General features: G+C 33.5%; 1 protein-coding gene across 9 annotated transcripts in view; it reads left to right on the forward strand.

Annotated features, from left to right (window-relative positions):
- LOC140437027 (uncharacterized) overlaps positions 1-22,974 on the forward strand; it is a 559,923-nt gene that overhangs the window by 451,224 nt on the left and 85,725 nt on the right. The window contains exon 2 of one of the 9 annotated variants that reach the window (XM_072526255.1): positions 19,393-19,422. The exons of 7 other annotated variants lie outside the window; for them this stretch is intronic. The gene's annotated coding sequence lies outside the window, so the exon portion shown is untranslated. Of the gene's footprint in view, positions 1-898; positions 1,159-19,392; positions 19,423-22,974 lie in introns of those variants that run through there. One more of the 9 variants, XM_072526254.1, reaches the window with a different exon arrangement.

Genomic DNA, 22,974 nt, shown 5'->3' on the forward strand with positions numbered 1-22,974 from the left:
TTGCAAGGCAGTCAAAATTTGCTTGAAACTTTTTTCTATGGAGAATTAGAATAAATTTGAAATGTACCTACAATACCTGAAGGAGTATAGAACCAGCTGACATATTTGAATTTAACAGTAAGCAAAAAATAAATTAGCAAAAAATAATTATTGAAAAAAAGTCGACAAACCCCGGTCTCCCCTAATTAGTCCTTGGTATAATATGTATATATTAAATATTGAGACAACCTTTCTAAGGAAATATGGCACTTGATAAACAAATGTGTATATCTTTTTCCTACGACGAATATGTCAGTCTTCTAATTTTCAGCAAATTTTGTTTAGATTGTAAGTTTAATTGAATTATTTTTTTATTAACATTTCTATGCCACGTAATTTTTGTGTCTATAAACTTTATGATATTTTATAGCTTGTTTTTTTAGATAACCTTTGATAAGACTTTTTGGCGAATGTGCCATAAACCTCTTTACAAATGCGTGTAGCGTTAATTAAAAATCTACTACTTCGTGTGCTTTTTGGTTTTGTCACTATTTGATTACTAATTTCTCTAGTAATATCAGTTCAGCTTCAGCTTATATTAATTTTTTAACCGATTACAGAATGTATATTATTTGTAGTTAGAAGTTATATAATATTTCTACAAAAACTCATTATCTGTTAATTTAAAATAACATTTTAAATTTAAATTTAATTTAAAACCGTTTTTACCTAATGATTATACATATTAAATTCTGAAATATATACAACGATATGCAATATAAAATTAAAAACCTCTAAATTCATTCTAAGAAGTAAATAGCTAGCAGTTAAGCAGTCATTATGTGATATAACTTTTGTCTCAAGCTGTTTAATGAAGGTTTAGTCACAACGCAACGGTACGGCATTACAATAATAAATATTTAGTGATAAGTAGAAGATTGACTCGTTTGGTTAAAAGTATTTAGTCGGTTTTATGACCAATATTAACTTTGTGTATAACAACATAGTGTATCAATATTAACTTTACCGAAACCGATTGGTGTTTAATGTGTAGTGTATGTATCAAAGTCTCAAGATTGTGTCAATTTTAATATGTATCCTTAATTTTATCTTGCGAAATAAAATTTATGTACGGAAAACTTCATTTTAAAAAATACTACTAAATAAAAGAGTGAAAAGGTATTTATACAATTACTATTTTTAATTTATTAGTTCCTTTGTTATAATTTGTTTTGTCATATGTATGGCTATTAATATACACTTCTGGAAAAAATTATCGCACTAATTTGTTGATGTTTCTCTCTAGTCGTTTCCGTATTACCGAGAGTCATGATTTCCTACCGTACGAGCAACTATCTTTTTCCATCGGTTTCTATCCTGGGCTGCTCTCATGGATTTAGAGAATGTCTTGCATTTTTTTTTTTATTTTTATAACCCTTTTTTTTCTATTGATAATAGACAGACCGAGACATCGAACTAAAAATGAAGCTGTCCAACAATGACTTGTAGAGGGTAGAAGTTACCGTTACGTGGCCCGTGTTTTGGGTGTGCATCACACAATGATCAGCAGAGCTTGAAACGGTTTTGGATGACTGGAATACACACAAGAAAATTAGAACAAGGATGACATATAGCTCCTTCTCAAAGAGATACTAATTTTTTGCGCTTCAGTCTTTTGAGAAACAGCCGTAGCTGCGATTAATTATTTGATTATAGAAGTACGTCATGTCGATATTTCTGATTGTACAGTTAGAAGACATCTCAAAGAAGTAAAAAGAGTTTACAATGAATGTACATGATTTGAAGTGTGGTCCAGTGGCCGTTCTAGAGTCTGGAGGAAAATAAGTGAACGATTTGAAAGCATGCATGTTTCCAAGGAAGGTATTTACAAGAGGAAGTGTAATGTTTTGGTTAGGTGTGTTGGAGATCCTTGATGACCATGTAGTTCCATTTACACGTTGTAGGACTGGATTTTTTTCCTAATGCATGATAATTCTTGATATCTGTACGGAGTTAGTGACTGTACCTAGACCTGTGCTGGAGATCCTTGATAAACATGCAGTTTCATTTACACCAGCCGTAGGACTGAATTTTTTTAATGCATGATAATACTTGGTTTTACATGGCTGCGTATGTTGTTGAGCACCTTGATGAAGTGGGAATTACCACTTTAGACTGGGTCCCACGCAGCTCCTACAGGAATCCAATTGGGAAAAAGGCGTATCCGGCATAAAACTTCAGCAGAATTTAATAAGGGGAATGCAGCGAAGGCTATTATTGTGGCTAGAGGTAGCAACATTCGATATTATAAATAATATGTCTGGTGTCTGGGGCTGCCGTATTTTTGTTTTGTAGCCGAAGTTGAAATTCTAAAAATGAAAATTATTCCGTAACAAAAAACCTATTACTTTAACCTCGTTTTTTGGATAGAATATAATTTTTTGATTGTCAGTAAATGATATACATGTAAAAGTATAGTTTAAAATACAAATTAGTAGATTCTTTAGTAATTCTTTTCTCAGATTTTATTCAAAATATTAATTGTTTAGAACAGGCAAAATCACTTGATATCAATATGTTAGCCAAAGGTATTAATAATGTTTTAGATAATATTTTTAAAAAATAACTAATCTAATTACTTTCAAAGCTAAACTCAAAATAATACAATGGAATGCTCGATCAGCTGTTGCTAACAAAAACAGCCTTCTCAACTTTTTAATAACCGAAGATATTGATATAGCTTTAATAAGTGAAACTTGGTTTAAACGGGATGTTGTTTATAGTTATAGAGGTTATGATGTAATACGCGAAGATCGGGATGACGGCTATTCCGGAGTTGCTATTTTAATTAAAACTGGTATTCCCTTTGAAAACATAAAAATTAAAAAAAATTATAATAAAGAATTGCTTGCTTGTGGTATTAAAATCAACTATAACAAAAGTCATTTAACTTTACTCTCTGTATATAGGTGTCCGAAAGCTAAAACTAACACCGAAGATTGGGATAAGTTATTTTCTCAATTAAAACACCCTTGTATCATTGGAGGAGATATGAACGCACATAATTCTCTGTGGGGCTCATCTAAAAATGATAAAACAGGCCATCAAATTGTGGAGACAATTCAGAATCTAGATTATGTGGTAATGAATAATGGACAACCAACTTGCCAAACGAGACCAGGAAACACAGATTCCATGATTGATGTCACATTTAGCTCACCTTCTCTCTTTGATAAAATTTCGTGGTCTGTAGATACTGATACCTTGGGATCAAATCACTTCGTTATAAGGATTGTAATCGATATCTTGGGAACTGATGCGAATATCATTTATCCCAGCAGTAAGTGGAACATTAAAAAAGCCAATTGGTCATTATACTCTCAGTTTATTGAAACCTTATTAACTAACAACCCTCACGCCTACTCAGACACGCAAGAAAAATATAATTTCTAAACAATCAATTTGTCAATATAAATCATTTAAATGTAAACGTACTCCCGCTCCGTGGTGGGATTCGGAATGTGATGAATCCGTTGCGGAAAGAAAGAAAGCATTAGTAAACTACAAAAAAAATCCTTCTCTTGAAAATTTTTGTAAATGCAAAGAAGTGAATGCTCGTGTCAAAAAATTCCTGAAATTAAAGGCCAAACAAAGTTGGGTTGAATGGTGTTCAAAATTAAATAAACAAACTCCATCTAGTCTTATTTGGAACCAAGCAAGGAAAATGAACAGGAAAAAAGTTAACTTTCCACTGCCTCTAAGTAACACATGGGTAGACGACTTTTTTGATAAAATAGCTCCACCTTACGTAAATAATCAGATAGATGTAATACCATCTGAAACTCTCTCATCTGATCAGAATCATTTTCTCTTAACACCTTTTTCAAGAGCTGAATTAGAGTTTGCCCTTGATAATCGCGTTAGTACCTCACCAGGTTATGATGCAGTCAAATATCCTATGATACAAAATTTGCCAGATAACGCAAAAGAATTACTTTTAAATATATTTAACCAGATAATTTTTGAGGGTAAAGGCATAATCGATTTTAAGCGTATTATAGTTGTCCCTATTCCCAAACCGGGAAAAAACCCTAAATTAGCTGAAGCTTACCGACCTATATCATTATTATCATGTATATTGAAGACTCTTGAACGGATGATTAAAATTAGGTTAGATTGGTGGCTAAGGGATCAAAGTCTCTTACCCGCTAACCAACATGGCTTTAAGAAAGATTCCTTAACAACACTTGTTGTAGACATTCAGAATAGTTTTTCCAGGAACAGTTATGTACCTGCTTTATTTTTAGACATCGAAGGTGCTTACGACTCGGTATCTCTTACAATTCTCCAAGAAAAAATGATTAAATTTTTTCATATTCCAGCGCAGTTTGCTTCTAACGTTGTGAACTTGTACACAAATAGGATAATTTATTTAAAAGACAATCATACTCTTATAGGACCTAGACTTAATAACAAAGGATTACCTCAGGGCTCCGTTTTGAGTCCTATTTTGTTTAACATTTACACAGCAGATCTACACAACATCACTATTACTAATATTGCATTTAATATTGTACAATATGCTGACGATTTCTGTTTGTATACAGAACACAAAAAATATCAGCAATCTATTGAAAACCTGAATGAAGTGTACGGATTCCATAAAAAATGGTTTATAGAAAATGGTTTCGAATTATCCTGCAGTAAATCACAAGTTTGTTTATTTACCAGACATAACTTTCCTAATGCTAGTACAATCAATTTAGGTGGGCACCAATTTTCCCTTAAAAACACAATTAAATATCTGGGAATGATACTCGACCAGAAATTGACCTGGAAGTTACATATTGATGACATGTTGAACAGATGCAATAAGGGATTAAACTTTCTTAAATCAATTAATAAAACTTGGTGGGGATCGGATGTTGAAGTAAGTTTATTATTTTACAAAGCTTACATACGATCTATTTTGGATTACGGAAGTGTTTTGTATGGATCAGCAAGTAATGTACTACTAAATAAAATCAACGTTTTACAGAACTCAGCCTTACGAATATGTTTAGGAGCCATGAGATCCACTCCAGTACAAGCTTTATATTTGGAAGCCTTAGAACCTCCTTTAAATATAAGACGAAGGTTTTTGTCCAAAAAATATTTAATGAAAGTATACATACTGAACTCATCTCTATACGAAAAGATAGTCACTTTGAATTGCCATGACCTGACAAATAAATATTGGCAAAAAAAGAAATCTCCCTTACTTTGCGAAGCGTATAATCAAAATATAGCACTTTTAAAAAATATAGATAGAACGAACTACATATTCAAAAATTACTCTTCTTTCTTTTTACATACAGATATTATTGTACCAAATTATAGTGAAAATATATATTTAAATAAAAATATTGTTCTATCTATAACAAGCAAATATAAAGAGGCAATAGCTCTATATACAGATGCGTCTAAATCTCCAGATGGAACCGGATGCGCTTTTTTTATACCATCGGAACATATAGAAAAGAAATTCAAACTGAACCCGGAAACTTCGATTTATACAGCAGAGGCTATTGCAATATATGAAGCTTTATTATATGTAGCTGAAGCTGAAGTTGAGTTTGCCCATATTCTAATTTTGTCGGACTCCTTAGCAGTGTTAAAATCCATTGGTAAATATGGACCACCTAACTTACAAGACTGCCCATACATTTATAGAATTAAACATATTATTCAAACTCTTTTAACTAAAGGAATCAATGTACATTTTCTCTGGATTAAAGCACATGCAGGATTTGAACATAATGAATATGTCGACTTATTAGCCAAAGAAAGCATTTTAACCGATACTGGTAGTCTACATAAAGTAACGCTTTCTGACAGTATTGTTTCTTGCAAGTTAACATTACTTCGAGAGTGGAGCTACCAGTGGAAGGAATACTCTTTTGTGAACCAAAATAGATACTCGATAATTCAGCCAGATATTCCCAAATTTCCTTGGTACAAGTCTTTTAGAGCTTCCAGGAGGCACATAACCTCCATTATTAGAATACGTTTCGGACACGCATGTTATCCAAAGCACTTATTTAAAATAAAGGTTTTGGATGATGACAAATGTGAGCATTGTGGAGAGGAAAGTGATTTAGATCATATATTTTTTGGTTGTTCTAAAAACAGAGTCTTCTCATCCAAACTTATAAATGATTTATTAAAATATAAAATAGCAGCTCCTTGGAATATACTATATTTATTATCACTTGGCTCTGTAGATATTTACAACTCCTTAATTAAATTTTTAAAAGACAGCAAATTATCATTATAATTCTCTAAAAATTATTTAGTTAATCTTGTTACCTTTGTCTTAAACCATTTGTATAACTTCCTCCTCCCCGTGACCTAGTGTTGTTGTGTCTTATATAAATAAATGCCTTTGTAATAAATAATCTTCACTTATCGTCTCGTATGGTAGATTTATTTAAAATACACTAGATACTCATGATTTAGTTTATTGGTTATCTAAGTACAATACTAGATAGTACTCAGTTGACTTTGACTAACTTAGACCGTTCTCTTGATTCTTCATTCTTAACAACATTGATAATAATACCCCTAATCCCGTGATTTCCAGCTATTTAACACACGTTAGTTTGTTATGATAATACGTTTGTTATTTGTTAATTGATACACGTTATTTAAGAAGCTTTTGATTACATTGCAAGTTTCACTAGGTCAGAGTGTGTCCTCGTTACAACGATATTTTCGATGTCGTAAACAAATAATATATTTTCGCAAATGTGTCACGGTATTAAAAAGATTATTTGAATCTGATGCTTAATTAAATCCCGTTACATCCCTATCCCTCAGAAGAAAAATTTTCTGAGTGCTATTCGTTTTCAATCAATTACAGGAGCTGGTTTTACTCTTCCCCTCCGAAAGAAGAAAATTTTTCGTGTCATCATCAACTGATTACTGTACATATATACATTAATTACATTCAGTATTTACATATACATATTTATAGAATTATATACAAATTTTTGGTACATATTTCCTTATATCTAAAAAATTTAGTAACCTAACCTAACCTAACCTCAGCATATTATAAGGTTACCCAAATTGTTCCCTTATGATATGCTATCTCGTATCCTTCATTATGCCTTACTGGTATATTAATTTAATATTTTACGTACGTTTTTCTTACCTTACGTTAAATCATTTAGATTATATTACCTTATATTACCACCTATTATGTGGTTGATTACATATTATATCTTACCCCCTATTATGTTATTATGTATTATATCTTACCCCCTATTATGTGCACATAATATTTACAATAACCTTTACATATTTTAAATAATAAATAAAAATTTATAATAATAAAATCTTATATTAATTCTTGTATTAATTCTTGCATTAATTCTTGCATTAATTCTTGCATTAATTCTTGGTACCAAGTAATAGTTCTGTTTTCACTTTTCATTTACACTAAATCTAAGTACAATACTAGATAGTACTCAGTTGACTTTGACTAACTTAGACCGTTCTCTTGATTCTTCATTCTTAACAACATTGATAATAATACCCCTAATCCCGTGATTTCCAGCTATTTAACACACGTTAGTTTGTTATGATAATACGTTTGTTATTTGTTAATTGATACACGTTATTTAAGAAGCTTTTGATTACATTGCAAGTTTCACTAGGTCAGAGTGTGTCCTCGTTACAACGATATTTTCGATGTCGTAGACAAATAATATATTTTCGCAAATGTGTCACGGTATTAAAAAGATTATTTGAATCTGATGCTTAATTAAATCCCGTTACACCTTGATAGGTCCCTAGGCGAGAAGAGTGTGTCCCTGTTCTCCTAATATCGATGTAATAATCTTTTATTTTGATAGGGCATTTAGGTAAAAATTTTAGGTAAAAATTATAATGATGACTGTCTTAGTCCTTTTGTGTCTGGCTGTATGACGATAAGTCTAAGCCAAAAAAAAAAAAAAAAAAAAAAAAAAAAAAAAAAAAAAAAAAAAAAAAAAATACGTTTAATATTCTTCCGTTTTAAAATACATAAATATAACTCTTAAAATCAAGTGGTGCGATAATTTTGCGCAGAAATTTATTTTCACATTGTATGTACCCGTTATGTGGTTTGAATCAAACAATAACATGAATATCTCTGTTCTTTTAAAATTAAAAATATCGTAAAACGAATCAAATCAAACTTCTTTTAATATAACTATATTCTGTTATCCGTTTAGCCTCTTTTTAAGCTCTTCGTGTGGGGCTGTTCTCCCAAGTCGTACAATCTTTTTCTAGGTCTGCGTACTGTGTTTAGAGAGTTTTGATTTCTGAGTTTTACGACATCTTGCCAATATCTTTTCCGGAATCCTGTTAACTGGTGATCTGCCTACTGTATTTCGAGTGTTTTGATTTCAGAGTCGTACGACTTCTTACCAATATCTCTTCTGGAATCCTGTTACATGATATTTCCAAAATATTTCGCATACTAACCCACCTCAATACATCGTCTACCTTTCATTTTGGGGACGTTCTCATAATTTTTTTTGTTGTTAATCTTTTGGTAAGATTCTGATGCTTCTGTGGCTAAGAAATCTAACCTATAAATGGCATTAATCTTATAAATTTTGATCTTGGTTTTTTTGCTCGCCATTTTCAGTTAGGTTTCCTTCACTTTATATTGTTCATCATCATCATAATGCAACCTCTTTTGTCCACTGCTGGACATAGGTCTCTCCCATATTTCGCCACTCTTCACGGTTCTGTGCTTCTTGTTGCTATTTCTTGGATATTCGTCTAATGTCGTCCATCCAGCGTGTTGGTAGTCGTCCTCTGCTGCGTTTGTCTTCTCGTGGGCGCCAGTCAATTAGTTTTCTGGTCCATCTTGTGTCTTTCTTGATTGAACTTGATATACTTTTCTATAAGTTTTGTTTAATCTTCTTGTTAAGTTTTCTTGATGTCTTTTTCTATAAGGTTTTTTCTATATGAGTATTCTCTATAAGTTAAGTTGGCGGGCAATAAATATTTCCTTCACCGCTGATCTATTTATTATCTGTAGATGCTTATTGTTCCTCAGAACATCAGATATTGGCAAATTATTTCCAATAAATGCTATGATCCAGATACAAATATTAAGAGAAGAATAAGGTTATATTTCCAAAATAATTTGAGTTTGTTTTTCTCAATTTTTTACAGAAAAATTTACTCTTGATTTATTTGATTTAATTGATCATATTTCATGAACTTGATATTGACGTTATCAGCGCTTGGTGTCGTTTCAGTTTTTTAAAGTCTGAAATTAAATAAACTGAATTAAACAATTAAATTTTATTAGTTCATAAAAGTTAATAGACGTGGGGATATTTTTCAATATGTTTCATTGAGCAACAGATTTTTCATTGCAAAGATTGTATTCCTTAGAAAAACGAGTATTAGATCAAGAAGATAGTAGCTTTGTAATAATTTAGTAAATTTTATTTAGAACGGTACGTTCTAAATAAAATTTACTAAACTAAATAATAGATACTTCTTGTAATAATAAACTAAACGTAAGTGTTCAATGATCTGTGCTAGATTGTGGTTCCTATACGGGTGTATTTAAAATATTTTCTCTTTCGGCGAGATTAGCTATCACGACCTTGATTAATGTCTCCGGGTGCTGATTTACGAACATTTTAATTAGTAAAACGTTAAGTAGATCACGTCGATCGGCTTACGGTGAGATAAAAAAATCTGCGACAATTTATTGATTGATCCGACATTACGGGAGAGGTGGTTTAAATGGCTTAATTGGACCGTACAACGTACCGCTGAGAGCCAGCCGTAACGACAAACGTTTTTTTGTTTTCGCAAAAATGAAGCCTTTTGTACGCGATCAGCAAAAACACGCTTCGAAAAATTCAAATAATCCACCGCCGAATCTCTGTAAGTAATTAATTATTGATTGACCCCTTTTTTTTTTCATAATGGCCACATATTTTCAATTGAGTTCAGAAGCCTTCGGTCTTTGTTGAAAGCGCGCAGTGGTGGGGTCCACCAATTACTTTTTCGATTCTTTTTCTGTAACAAAAACAACTATTAGCTGTAGGCCGATATTAAACCGTCTCGAATACACCATGCGGAAGTTTTCTTATTGTCGTCGAGACATATCACGCCATACAATACAAAAGTTCGCTAATGTACTGTTATTTTGATAGGTGCTTTGTTATTGCTTTTCCGTTTACTTTAATAAAGACTGATAAATTTAATTTTGACTTACCCTTAACATTTATTATACAAAGTTACTCATTTCACAGTAAAAATGTAACCGTGTTTTATTATTTTATCCATCTGTATCAATATCTATTAGATAATTGCTAACGGAGGATATTAAATATAATCTGCATGAGATGGGTTAGATATATTTATTCTAGCATTATCCAATTGTGGGCTAAGATTCCGTCTCCCGATTGTAACTGCCATCATGAAAAATAAATCACCAATCAACAATTTTCACTAAATGCCATCTCTGCATACCTAGTCTTAACGACGCATATATATTTTAATGTTGTTTGTATTCTTTTAATCTATGTTTGCGCAAAATGACATCACCGCCTACATAGTCTCAACATCAACGACTTTGGATTTGTAGCTTTAGCCTAAAACTTTTAACCTTTTTGCCTCAATTTTAGACCTCTTTTCTTTGTGCCTTACCTGATTCTTGCCCTTTTGCACCAACTTTGTTGGCTTCTTAACTTTTCTCTATTGGCTAGGGCTTTCTCTATCCACAACTTCTGCCGCGACGTTCAACGGGTTTGAAGATTATCTACTATAATCTGGTTCATTTTCTGGCTCAATATCACTATGCTATAAGTTGATGAATTATAGTTTATCTCATTAACACAGGTTTAAAGGTCTCAATGTTTTCTATTTGCGACACCTTCAGTCTCAATAAAATCACAAAGTATAGCAGGAACATTCAAACTAAAATCACAGAAGACATCAAGTTCATCTCATAAAGACCGTATTGTTTCGTTTTTCGTGACATGACAAATATTAGACCCAGACTACAGGTGAAGCGCAACTAAAGATTGTCTATTTTCTTGACAATTTGATTCACATTTGATGCACTTTTTCCAGAACAAGAATCGCCTTGTTTTACAATTTTTGATGCAAAAAACTGTAAAATGAGTATTTTTGAGTTAGGAAACTTTTCTTCGGGAACAGCTACATGTATTTTAAGAATGTTCAGGGAACGCACCAAAGATCCGTCATTGGTGGAACAGCGGTTGAATGTTTAAAGTTTTAAAAACTCTAAAAAAAGAAATTGTTTATAAAAATGTTTTGGCAACAATACTTCCACACGGAATACGGCACATAAGAGCAACATATATTACGTCAACACATGGAGCTCTAACGTGTGAAAATATAGGATTATTATTGATTCAATCCATAGACTTGCTACTCCTGCCATAGAAAATTGAGTCATATTTTTTAACGAGGTCAGTTATGTTGTTTTTGAACCAGCCTGTTCTTCTTCCAATGTTCTTCCAATTAAATAGGACTCAAACCATTGGAGAATGGAGTTATCAAGCCCCCAATATCTCCACGTTGGTTGTTTTAACTGGTTTTGGAATATGTATTTTTTTCTATTATGCAAAGTGTTTCAGACACTGACACACATTTAAGTATTCTATTGTTATATTCTTACATATACTTTGATTTCATACCCAAGATGTTTTCTAAAAAAGAAATACTGGTGAGTAAAAATTAAATCATTTATTTTTATCAGAAACATGTCCAATGATTCCAAACCTTGAAGCCATAATAGAGAATACATTCTCCCTATTGGGGTTAAAGACCGCTTAAAATATATCTAAAAATCTATATTGAGTACGTTGCAAAATTGTCGTCAGTTTATAGAATCAAACGTTTCTACGTACAATAATTTATTAAGTGCTCTATTATTTTGTTTATTTAATGCACATTAAATACTACTAAATGTTTACAACACGCGACAGTAGTATGTGCTTTTGAACGTTGCCAGCAGCATTTTACATCCAGAGAGAATATTTGGCTAATTGTAATAATATATGGAGAATGTACCCTATTTTGTGAAGATTAATCCTAATCCTTTTGGCTCGTTCTCCTATATTTTTAGAAGCAGTTCACTAAATCGTAAATTATAATTTTGATAAATCTTTATGGAGGTCCTTAGGGGCGCTACTGAATAGACTTGATTAAAATAAATGTGGCGGAAGAACGATGGAAAACAATTTCCACTGTTCCGCTATACAATTTATAAAATATCGAATGTCGGCATCTCGTCGATATTTTGCCGACGACGATGACATAATGGCATCATGATTAAAGTTGCGGAAATAAAGTCAGCCGGGAAAATCATTTGACAATAAAGACGCGAAATGAACGTACGTACCTAGCGGAAGACGCAATAACCTGAACTAATTTCAACTTTTACAGATTCGCGCTTTTTACTGAACCTGTTAAAATGGTAACTTTTCGCCAGGTTGAGTCCAATATGTAGGTACGTAGGTAGGTATGTAGGTACATATACACCTTTTATTTATTTTTGACAGTTTCTTTCTAAATTCTATAATTAACGTCGGTGTCGTTGATTCTGTATATTGTTCGCAATCGTTTACCCCTTTTGGTTTTCTTTTCTTTGGCTTTGTTTGATTTTTTATGTTTATAATTCTCTACCCCTCATAGTCCCCATAGTGATTTTTTTGTTACTTAAAAATTAATTTCTTCTTCCACTTTTATTTACTCTTTCCAGCTGTGGCTGTTTTTCTTTATTGTTTCCGTTTTTCAGAAACTCCTGAAAAAGTTAACATTCAAAATATTAAATTATTGTACTGGGTTTTTGTTTTTCAAATGTAATGAAAAAAAAAAGTGTAACTTCATTGAACGTTCCGTATCACTGTTATGAATTGGCACGGCAATGAAAGACCTGATGAACTTACCAGAAGAGGATCAGCTACAAAATATTTCGACTCAGAGCCGGCGTTAGGGGTGGCAAAAAGAACGTCCGCGACCTAAAAAAAAGCCTGGATCCGAACACAACACACTCATTGGAAAATATACTCGGTCAGCACAAAATGTACATTAGACGGACTGGCTCTAATAGAGCTGAAGTACTGTGGAAAGCAAGCAGAAATCAGCTAAGAGTTATAGCAGACTTCCTTACTGAACATGCGACAGTACACTTACACACAATGAAAAAGCTGGTAAACTTGCCAGAAGAGCATCAGCTATAAAATACTTCCCACTGGCCGTGGGAGTACCTACTAAAGTGCATCTTTCGGAAAAGCCCGGATCCGAAAGCAACATAATTCTCACTAGGAAAACATACCCTGTCAAACACATGGCAAAATGTATATGTGCTAATAGGGCTGAAGTACTATAAAAAAATCCCTACATCAAGCCGTCTATATGGCGCAGGATCGCAGCCAATGGAGGCAGCAAGCCAATAATATTTAGAATGTCTCCACGCCCTGACAAGGGCTCAATGAATGAGGAGGAGGACTGCGAAAAACAAACAGCCATCAGCTGAGAGTCATACTGGATATGGGCCAATCAAGAGTATGTATTAAATTTACTGTTGGTTTACTTTTAGATGAACTGATAATGTGTATGGATTCATATACGAAACGTTCTCAATGAAGGAGTAAGATCCTTTTCTTTTCTTCTTCAATTGTGTGACCGATCAACCTCCCTCAAGTATTCTTGTGAACTACACTTTATATTTCAATGACGGTCTTACTCCTTTTTCATACATTTCGTTGATTTCACGGCTATCGTTTTGTATATTTCCGGGTATTTATTTGTTAAGATGTTGAAACGTTTGTAGACACATTGGCGAACTTCGCCATTCGTCATTTCTGCTACGTCGATCTTTGAAACAAAACTATCGCTAGTCAAAATAATAAGCCAATGCACCATGTTACAAGTCAATTCAAGCCATTCGCCATTTCTGCTACGTCTATCTTTGAAACAAACCTCATGCTAGTCAAAATAATAAGCCAATGCACCATGTCACAACGATGTCAAAGGTACCTGAAAGCTATGCACAAAAGTACAAAAGTGCACTTCGAACAGGTGTAGTTTAAACTCTAATACGTATTGTTCTATAAAAAGGCATGGAATTGTTAAGGAAGTATTGAAATTAGTGTGTCGCTCTATTAGGGAGACCAATGTTTATGAATGGGTTCGAATATATTTATATTCGTTTGTTTATTTGTTTTTTATTAACGGATTCCTGTTCCATGCTTCTTCTCAATGTATAATTTTTGAACTATGTTTAATAATTATTTTAATCTAGTATTTAATTTAAACAAGAAAAGTGTATACAGTTATGAAATATATTGGGCTGTGCATGATTTAACTGCAAAAGAAAATTTAAAAGAAACTATTTCTGGTTGTGTATAAACTGCTTGTGAGGTCACCTCTAGTGATCCGTAAAATTTTAATATCTAGAACAGTTGTGTATATTGAGAGAAGTCTTGGTTGAGTCAGATATTTTTTATTTACTTTCTGTACCAATCTTGTAGTTTTTATCTTTTCCAACATAATCATGCACATTTTGTAAATAATTTGTGTAATTAGTCGTGAATGGTTTATTTATACATATGTATTTTTTTTATTTATTGTTGACATCCGTAATAACCTATAACTAAAACTAGATATTTGTCACATTATATCATGCATTTAAAAGATATCGGAGGTTTCAATAGGATTTAATATTTAATAATATATTACGTTCCAAAGGTACTGATGAGGAACTTGTAATGACACATTTTATTCAGAGTTTATTCGCCATGGCAAGCAAGCAAGCAATTTAATTAAACCCAGCCTGTGAGAAATGTTCACCCCTAAGAATTACGTTCGGGTGTAACAATTCATTGGAGCGAGGTGTATTAACTCGAGTAAAAACAGGAGTCACTCCACCGCGCTCGAATGCTCCAGACCATCCCTTTCCCCCCTATAGCACTCTGATGCGCGATAGGGGCACAACTATCAGCCAAATGCTCTTCATGTGGAGATCCTGGGTAATAGAACCCCAACATGGTTTCCTAACCGAATTCAAAACTCAGGACAGCGCATTGTCGCTATATTCCTGTTATCTTAATGTGGCTTATCCGCGAACTAAAATTGCTTACTTGGGCCTCAAGTCTCCGCTCTTCGGCGACTTGGTGCTCAAGGGGTTGGGCCCTACATGCCCGAGTTTTTAGTGGTTTTTGTTTATATTTTTTTGTGGCTTGCGCCGGTTTTTGTTAGTAGTTTTTTGATTTTTTTGATGGCCGAAGCCGTTTTTTTTTTTTTTTTTTTTTTTTTTTGTTTTTTGGATTTTTTTTTGTAGGATGCCTGAAACATAAAATCAGAATTAGTGCATATTTATATAATAAATTATCTACATAAAATTTACTGGGTCCACGCTGTATGTTGCGATTGTCCACAAGGGTTATGAGCTACGAACTATCTTCATTGTGCGTTGTTGTTGTTTTTTGAAGTGTTTTCTCTCTGGTGTTTTGTTTTCTCTCTGGTGTGATTGTTGATTTTCTCTCTAGTATTATGATTTTATTCTACTATTTGTTGTTTGGGTCTTTTGTGCTTCCATCTGTGGAAAGCGTCGTACCTCAATATCCCTCGCAATATGTGGTTGGGGTGGTTCTCTATCTCCGCGAACTTTGTCCTAGCTTTTTCTTTCATTGTGTCGGTCACTCTGATTTGTTGTAGTTCTCTAAAGAGGAATCTTTCTGCTACGTATTTCGGTACGTTGACTGCTTCTCTTAGGCTGTTGTTATGTGCCGCTTGTATTTTCTTTTTTGATTGTATTGCATATGTGTCCCCATGCGAGAGATGCATATGTTAGTATAGGAAGAATTATACAATTTATTAATCTTATTTTTGTTTTCAATCTAAGTTTGCTTTTTCTTCCTGCTAGGCCTCTTATTGATGCTCTTGCCATGTTGGCTTTTTGTACTGTAGCTTCTACATGTTTGCTAAATGTTAAGCCTTTGTCCATGATTACTCCGAGGTATTTTGCTTCACTTTTCCACTCGATAGGATTGTCTTGCACAGTTACTTGTTCTTCTGGTTGTTGGTGCCTCTTTTTGAAAAGTACAGCCTGTGTCTTTTCGGAGTTTATAGCGATTTTCCATTTTAAACTCCATTCTTCTATGTCATCTAGCGCTGTTTGTAAGTTGTTTACCGCTATGTCTACATTTCTGTGTTTGGCCGCTATCGCTGTGTCGTCGGCATAGAGGCTTAGTAGTGTACCTGGTGTTCTAGGTATGTCTGCTGTGTATATCGTATACAGTAGAGGTGACAGTACCGCTCCCTGTGGCACTCCAGCCTCCGGGTTCCCGAGTTCGGATAGGACTTGTCCTATCCGGACTCTGAAACTACGATTGCTTAAGTACGAAGAGATTAGTCTTGTCATTGCTCCGCTGTAGCCGTATCGTCTCATTTTGTAGATAAGTCCTTTATGCCAGACTCTGTCGAAAGCTTTGCTTACATCTAGGAAGACAGCTCCTGTGAATTGTTTGTAATTAAATCCAGCTGCTATGTACTCTGTTAATCTGAGTACTTGTAGCTCACTGGAGTGTTCTGATCTAAAACCGAATTGGGCTTCGGGTATTATATCTAATCTGTCTGTTTCAGCTTGGAGTCTGACGAGTATTATTCTCTCTACAATCTTGCTGATTGCAGGTAGTAAGCTTATTGGCCTGTAGTTTTGCGGGAATGTGCTGTTTTTTCCAGGCTTTGGTAACATTATGACATGAGCCTCTTTCCATCTGTTTGGGAATTTCTTGAATCTTAGCATCGCGTTGATAATATTTGTTAGATATACTATGGCTCTCGCTGGTAAGTATTTTAGAGCCCTGTTCGTTATTTGATCAGGACCAGATGCTTTTTTCGGCGAGCTATTTTTAATTAGCTCGTTTATCTCCTCCGGTGATGTAGGAGGGATGATTTCGTTCGGGTTTTCGGGTCTTCCTCTTTGTCTTTCGACTTCTTCTATGAAGTCGATGTCCTCATCTGGGTGGTAATTTAATGTACACTCTCTTTCGAGAGTACTCCTCATTACTTCTGCTTTTTCCTCTGTGGTGTAGACTATTCCGTTTTCTCCATGTAATGGAGGGATTTGCTTTTTGTCGTTCCTCAGTATTCTCTGGAGCCTCCAAATATTTTGCATATTTGGTCCTTGCTCCTCCATGTCTCTTATGTGGTTTTCCCAGCTTTCACTACGGTGTTGTTGTAGTGCTGTTTTGACCTCTCTGTTTAGCCTATTTGCTCTATTTTTGTCTGCCTGGTTCCTTGTCCTTCTCGCTGTCTGCTTTGCTCTGTTCTTTTCCCTTATTAAGTCTTTTATTGCTTGTGGTATATCCTTAAATCTTTCCGTGTGCATTTCTACTTCCTCTTCTGTAGTGCTGTTTCTGAGTGCTTGTTGGATGATGTTTTCCAACTCTAGGACTCTGTCTTCTATTTCTCGTGGGTTGTCTATCACTGGAACTATGTTAATTCCAGTGCTCATGACTCTTTTAAAGTTTGTCCACTTTGTTTTCTTTTTAACTCTTTTGATTGTACTTTCTTCTTCCCACGTTCCTAGTTCTAATAGGATGGGGTTGTGGTCCGTTGTGCCTTCGCTTAATGTTTGTATTTCTGTTTGTAGTCCTAGGTTTCTTGCTACTACAATGTCTATGTGTGTAGGAAGTCCGTTTCCTGGGTAATGCGTTGGGTCTGTGGGGCCCATTGCCATAACGTCGTCATTATGACTATTCGCCATGGTCTGGAAGGGAAGCCGGTCGAAAGTAATAGATTTGTACTGGAGCGAGGTTGATAAGGTCTAAAGAGCGAATTTTGCATTTTTATAAAAACAACTAAAACACAGATTTAATCCTGGGAACCTATGCAAGAAAGATTAATAAAGATGAAATTACCTTGGAAAAAGACTACCTGAAAATTAACCCTTTATAGGGTACAGGTCAATATTTCAACCAGTCAAATTAAAATGCCTCCTTAACACTTACTGGTTTAAATATTAATCGTTTAACACAAAACACTATTTATAGAGGTACAGTGGTTGAAAAATAAGCCCCATGTTTATTTGTACATTACAGAAGAACGGGTTGTAATTTCGACCAGTATCTGATTAGCTCCGTTTGGGCACACTTATAATATGATATACATCCTCCAAATGTTCGTGGCCATATCGCATATTTAACCTCTTCTTAAGTTGTTCGAAATCATCCGTCTCCTCTACGGCTATGGTCTGAAGCACATCTAAGGCATCTCCTCGAAGATTTGCTCTTGCTGCTGATTCGAACTGTTTCATGTAGTTGTTCCATGACGATTTTCCGTCAAAAGTTGGGACTTTAACATGAATAGAACCTCCACTTCCTTCAAATTTCGGCCGTGTTTCCAACTTACATTTTGTCTCGTCTTCTTTTGTCTCTATTGTAATTGGATTATTTCCTCTCTCTGTCCATGTTTCCTCCTTCTTCCTTTCCATCTCTTTCATCTTTTTTTCGAAGGCCAACATATCGGTAGCAACTTGGTTTTTTAACGAAGACATTCTATCGTTGAGGGCTAGTATTGTAAATAGTTATATTTTGTACAAAACTACAGTTTTCCTTAACTCCAGCCAGAAACCTAAAAGTCATCTAGTTGTCAGTAGTATCCTCGCCAATGAATTATCGTGGAAAGTCTAGAGGAAGTGGAGAAAACGTAGGAAGAAACAAAATGAAAAAGATTTAAGGTAGAACTGTAACAGTTGAGAACTCCACTAAAATGTCTAACGTAGGCAATCACTTGCCAACTTCCACTACATCAAGGCGAGTGCACGATGTGGTACTGAGAAAAAACCAAAACGATCTAATATCCAATGTATAAAATGTTAAGTTGCACTGTGCATTCCGTTTTATGCGCCATTCCACAACAGATACATTGCAATTTTTATTTCACTAAACGTAATTATTCTCAATGTTTTCGTATACTTTTAGAATATTCATTTTGTGTAGTTATCCAGTCGAGTTTTTGGTTGAATGTTTTACAGCTACAATAAAAAGTTTTTTAAATAAACCTTGTCTTTTTATCGCTTGTAGTTTCAGAAATGGTGGATAATTTATCCAGTGACCATAAGCTATTTTACTGACTGTAAATAAATACTGGTTGAAATATTTACCACGTTAAAAATATTCTGTTAAAAAAATTAGTAAATGTCACTCTTAATTCATTGAACAACAATAAACACATTAGCTTTATTGTTTGAGATTATTTTAAAAAAATCAATTGGTCCCATAAAGGATTTTGATATAAAAAAAAGTATTACTTACCACCAATCTCATGAAGAGCTTTTGAAACATAATATTAATATTTTTTTTATTTTTTCAGGTGAGTGCCTTATTCAAGCTAAGATTACTAGTAAGTACTTATACACTATTACTATATACTATTATCTATTATAACAATAAATGTTGGGCCTCAGTACTAAACTTGCACATATCGCGGCAGACTGACAGATCCATGTCAGTGGCTTGTGATCGCCAACCTTTTCGTAAATGACATACTTTATTTTCTCTAGTACTTAATTGTTTGATTTTCCAGCTTTATTTGTAATCGAATGTGCTTTAAATGACAGAAAATAACCTTGCCGTGTAGTATATGTTGTTTAAATTGTTGAATTAAATTGACTGGTCGCTGGTTAATCGTGGTGGTAAATAGTTGGTCGATAGGGTGAAGAAATAACTTTTAAAACAAAATCTCTTCACACGTTCTTTATTTTGTGCTCTTATGGCAACATATGGAAACGTACTACTCTAATAAAATTGTAACGACTTTGCCTAGGGCTGACATGGTTGCCGTCTAGGCAAATTAAAACTTAGTGTTAAGAATTTACATATAGGTACATAGAATAGAAATATTTTGAAACGATAGAATAAAAATATTTTGAAACAATTTTAAACATATGTTTTTGCACATGAATTTTACGTTCTTTTTATATTATTGTATTTTTCTTTTAGATCTTGACTTATCAATCCCTTCTTCTTCTTTAGAGGTTTATCTTGTTGACATAAATAAATTAAAGTAACTAAAGTCTTTAAAGAATCACGTCACGAATTGGTGCTGGAAAATATCTTAATTAAAGTATCATTATTAATCAAGAAAACCACTCAAATACTGTGGAAACTGTTTAGAAGTCTCTAGAGGATCACTCTACGAAATAACTAAAGTACGAAATGTACACGGCATAGATGTCCGTCGTTTTCCCCCCGATGTTTATTTAGGTATTTGTTTGATTTTGATACAGAGTATTTAAAAAAATAATTTTCGAGGCTATTTTGTCATTGATGCATGTGTTTTTATTGCTTTGTGACAATTAATCACGGAAGTGATAAACAATTAGGACTTTTGTACGGAAGTGATACCTCTTCTTTTTAAAAATACTTTTTGGTTTGATATGTATGGCTTCGTTAAATGTAGTATTTTGTTTTTTAACTAAAGGTGAAATTAAATTTATACATATTTTAACTGAATCCTATTCATTTTAAAATATCCATAATATTTTTCATCGTCATCAATTAATTCTCTCTATAAAGTGTAGTATTCACATTCCTTCTTCCTTTCTCTTAGCATTGGATGTACTTCAAACCTTCTTTTTAACACAGTTTTTCATTCTTCATCATTCAAGTAGAAGAGCAATTGCACATAATTTTTGTCGAGAAAAGCGAGATCATATCTTCACCGAACCAAACTGAAACGTTCTATGTATGAAAATGTCAACGCGCAGCCCAATTGCTGGAGTGGAAACGCTACGTGCCGGAAACTATACGTGCACGATAGTATGCCGCTTCCTTTAGGATAATTAACGCAAAGAAATATCAAAACTATGGTTCAACACCGAAATCAGCAAATCAGACAAATTGCCGAGAAAACATTGGATTATAACAAACCTTCCTATATAGTATTTTTCATATAAAAATGTGTGCACGTCATTCAAGATTTACGACGTCAGAACCCCACAGCGTTGCCAAAACATCAGAATAGGTAGTAAGTGAGGAATTTTTAAAATGTCAACTATTTGTCAAACTATTAAATAATAGTAAATACACTTAGTTTTAAGACTACTGCAACACACTAAAATACATAAGAAACCATTTTAATACAAAATTATATATTATATATAAAATTTAGAATATATAATTTTGTATTAAAATGTTTTCTTATGTATTTAAGTGTGTTGCAGTAATCTTAAAACTAAGTGTATTTACTGTCAATATAATAGTTTGACAAATAGTTGACATTTTAAAAATTCCTCATTTACTAACTATTCTGATGTTTTGGCATCGCTGTGGGGTTCTGTCGTCATAAATCTTAAATGACATGCACGCATTTTTATATGAAAAATACTATATACAATGTTATATATTGGTAATCAGGAAATGCAGGGCTACTCAAAATTATAAAAAAATACAGGGTGTCCCATTTGAAATATTGAAGATGCATTTTATTGGGCACTCTCTGTATACAAAATTTGGTCTGTTGCTACATTGTTGGTCGGTACAGATAAAATAATGCAACTTTTATTTGAAACTTTTTTTTGTATTCCAGAAATTAAGGAAAATAATTTGGAGTCAAAATATAATGAGAAACCCAGTACATAGAATAAAAATATTTTGAAACAATTTTAAACAGATGTATGTTCCCTTCACGTGAAATCTTACAACATCGAGCTCTTATCATTATATTGTTACAATTAACCATGATTGTCATCTATTTTCATAGTTAGTTTCAACTACTTTTAAAATGTTTCACTGATGATGGTCTGACTGGACCAAAAACTTTTGGAAGAATTGTAATTATTTTGGATAAATTTTAAATATTTTTAATAAAATAAGATACCGTTATACATTAGAAGTTTTTACTTCTCTGTAAGTTTTTTTAAACTATGGGATACAGCCAACCACCTTTTACTTTGTTTAGGGCTTTCCCCTAAACCACCCCCTCCCCCGCAGAGGGGTAAAAACGCAAAAAAGTCAATTTACCAAGAATCTGTACACCGTAGAAAAAAATGTTTCAAATAAAAAATGTATGATACAAATTGATTGTATCATCCAAAAGTATGGTAATTTCATTATTTGAGAATCAGACGACTTAAATCTTAAAAATCTTAAAGAACGTCGATTTTAATTTTTGAATGGTCGTCAATTACTATATATGTGTTCGACATTACGTCATCAGTGTTGGCGTTATGACGTACACGACGATTTTTTTTAAATACAAATCGAGATCACGTGATTCAGAAAGTCTCCTAATCGCTTTTGCAACGATGTATTAGTTAAATTAGAAAATTAGAGACTTATCAACCAAGAGAACAGGCAGGAAAAAGTTACGGAACAAATGACCATCTACAAAGTATAAAAACCCTAATAGAGAAAGCAGTGGAATACAATAAACCGCTAGTTCTAATATTTATCGATTTTCACAAAGCCTTTGACACAGTTGAGCTAAGCAAAATATTACAGGCGCTTAAAGAATGCAGGCTAGATTATAGATATACTAAATTATTATACAAAATATACCTGCAGGCAACAACCACTGTCAGATTACATACTAACAGTAATCGCATAAAAATAGAACGGGGGGTTAGACAAGGAGACCCAATGTCACCTAAACTTTTTAATACGGTGCTAGAACATGCTTTTAAGAGTTTGGATTGGATGACAAAGGGAATAAAAATAGATGGAGAATATCTAAACAACTTACGTTTCGCCGATGATATACTTATAATAGCTGAAGATCTAGGTATGGCAAGAGAGATGGTACAGGAAATCGTTGTGGCTACAGAAAGTGTAGGTTTAAATATGAATATCTCGAAAACAAAAATCATGACCAATTTGGTACCCAACCAGAACATCAGTATTGGTGGGAAAGAAATAGAACTCGTAGATAGATATAAATACCTGGGACATGAAA

This window comes from Diabrotica undecimpunctata, chromosome 3 (genome assembly GCF_040954645.1).
Source record: "Diabrotica undecimpunctata isolate CICGRU chromosome 3, icDiaUnde3, whole genome shotgun sequence".
Taxonomy (NCBI): domain Eukaryota; kingdom Metazoa; phylum Arthropoda; class Insecta; order Coleoptera; family Chrysomelidae; genus Diabrotica; species Diabrotica undecimpunctata.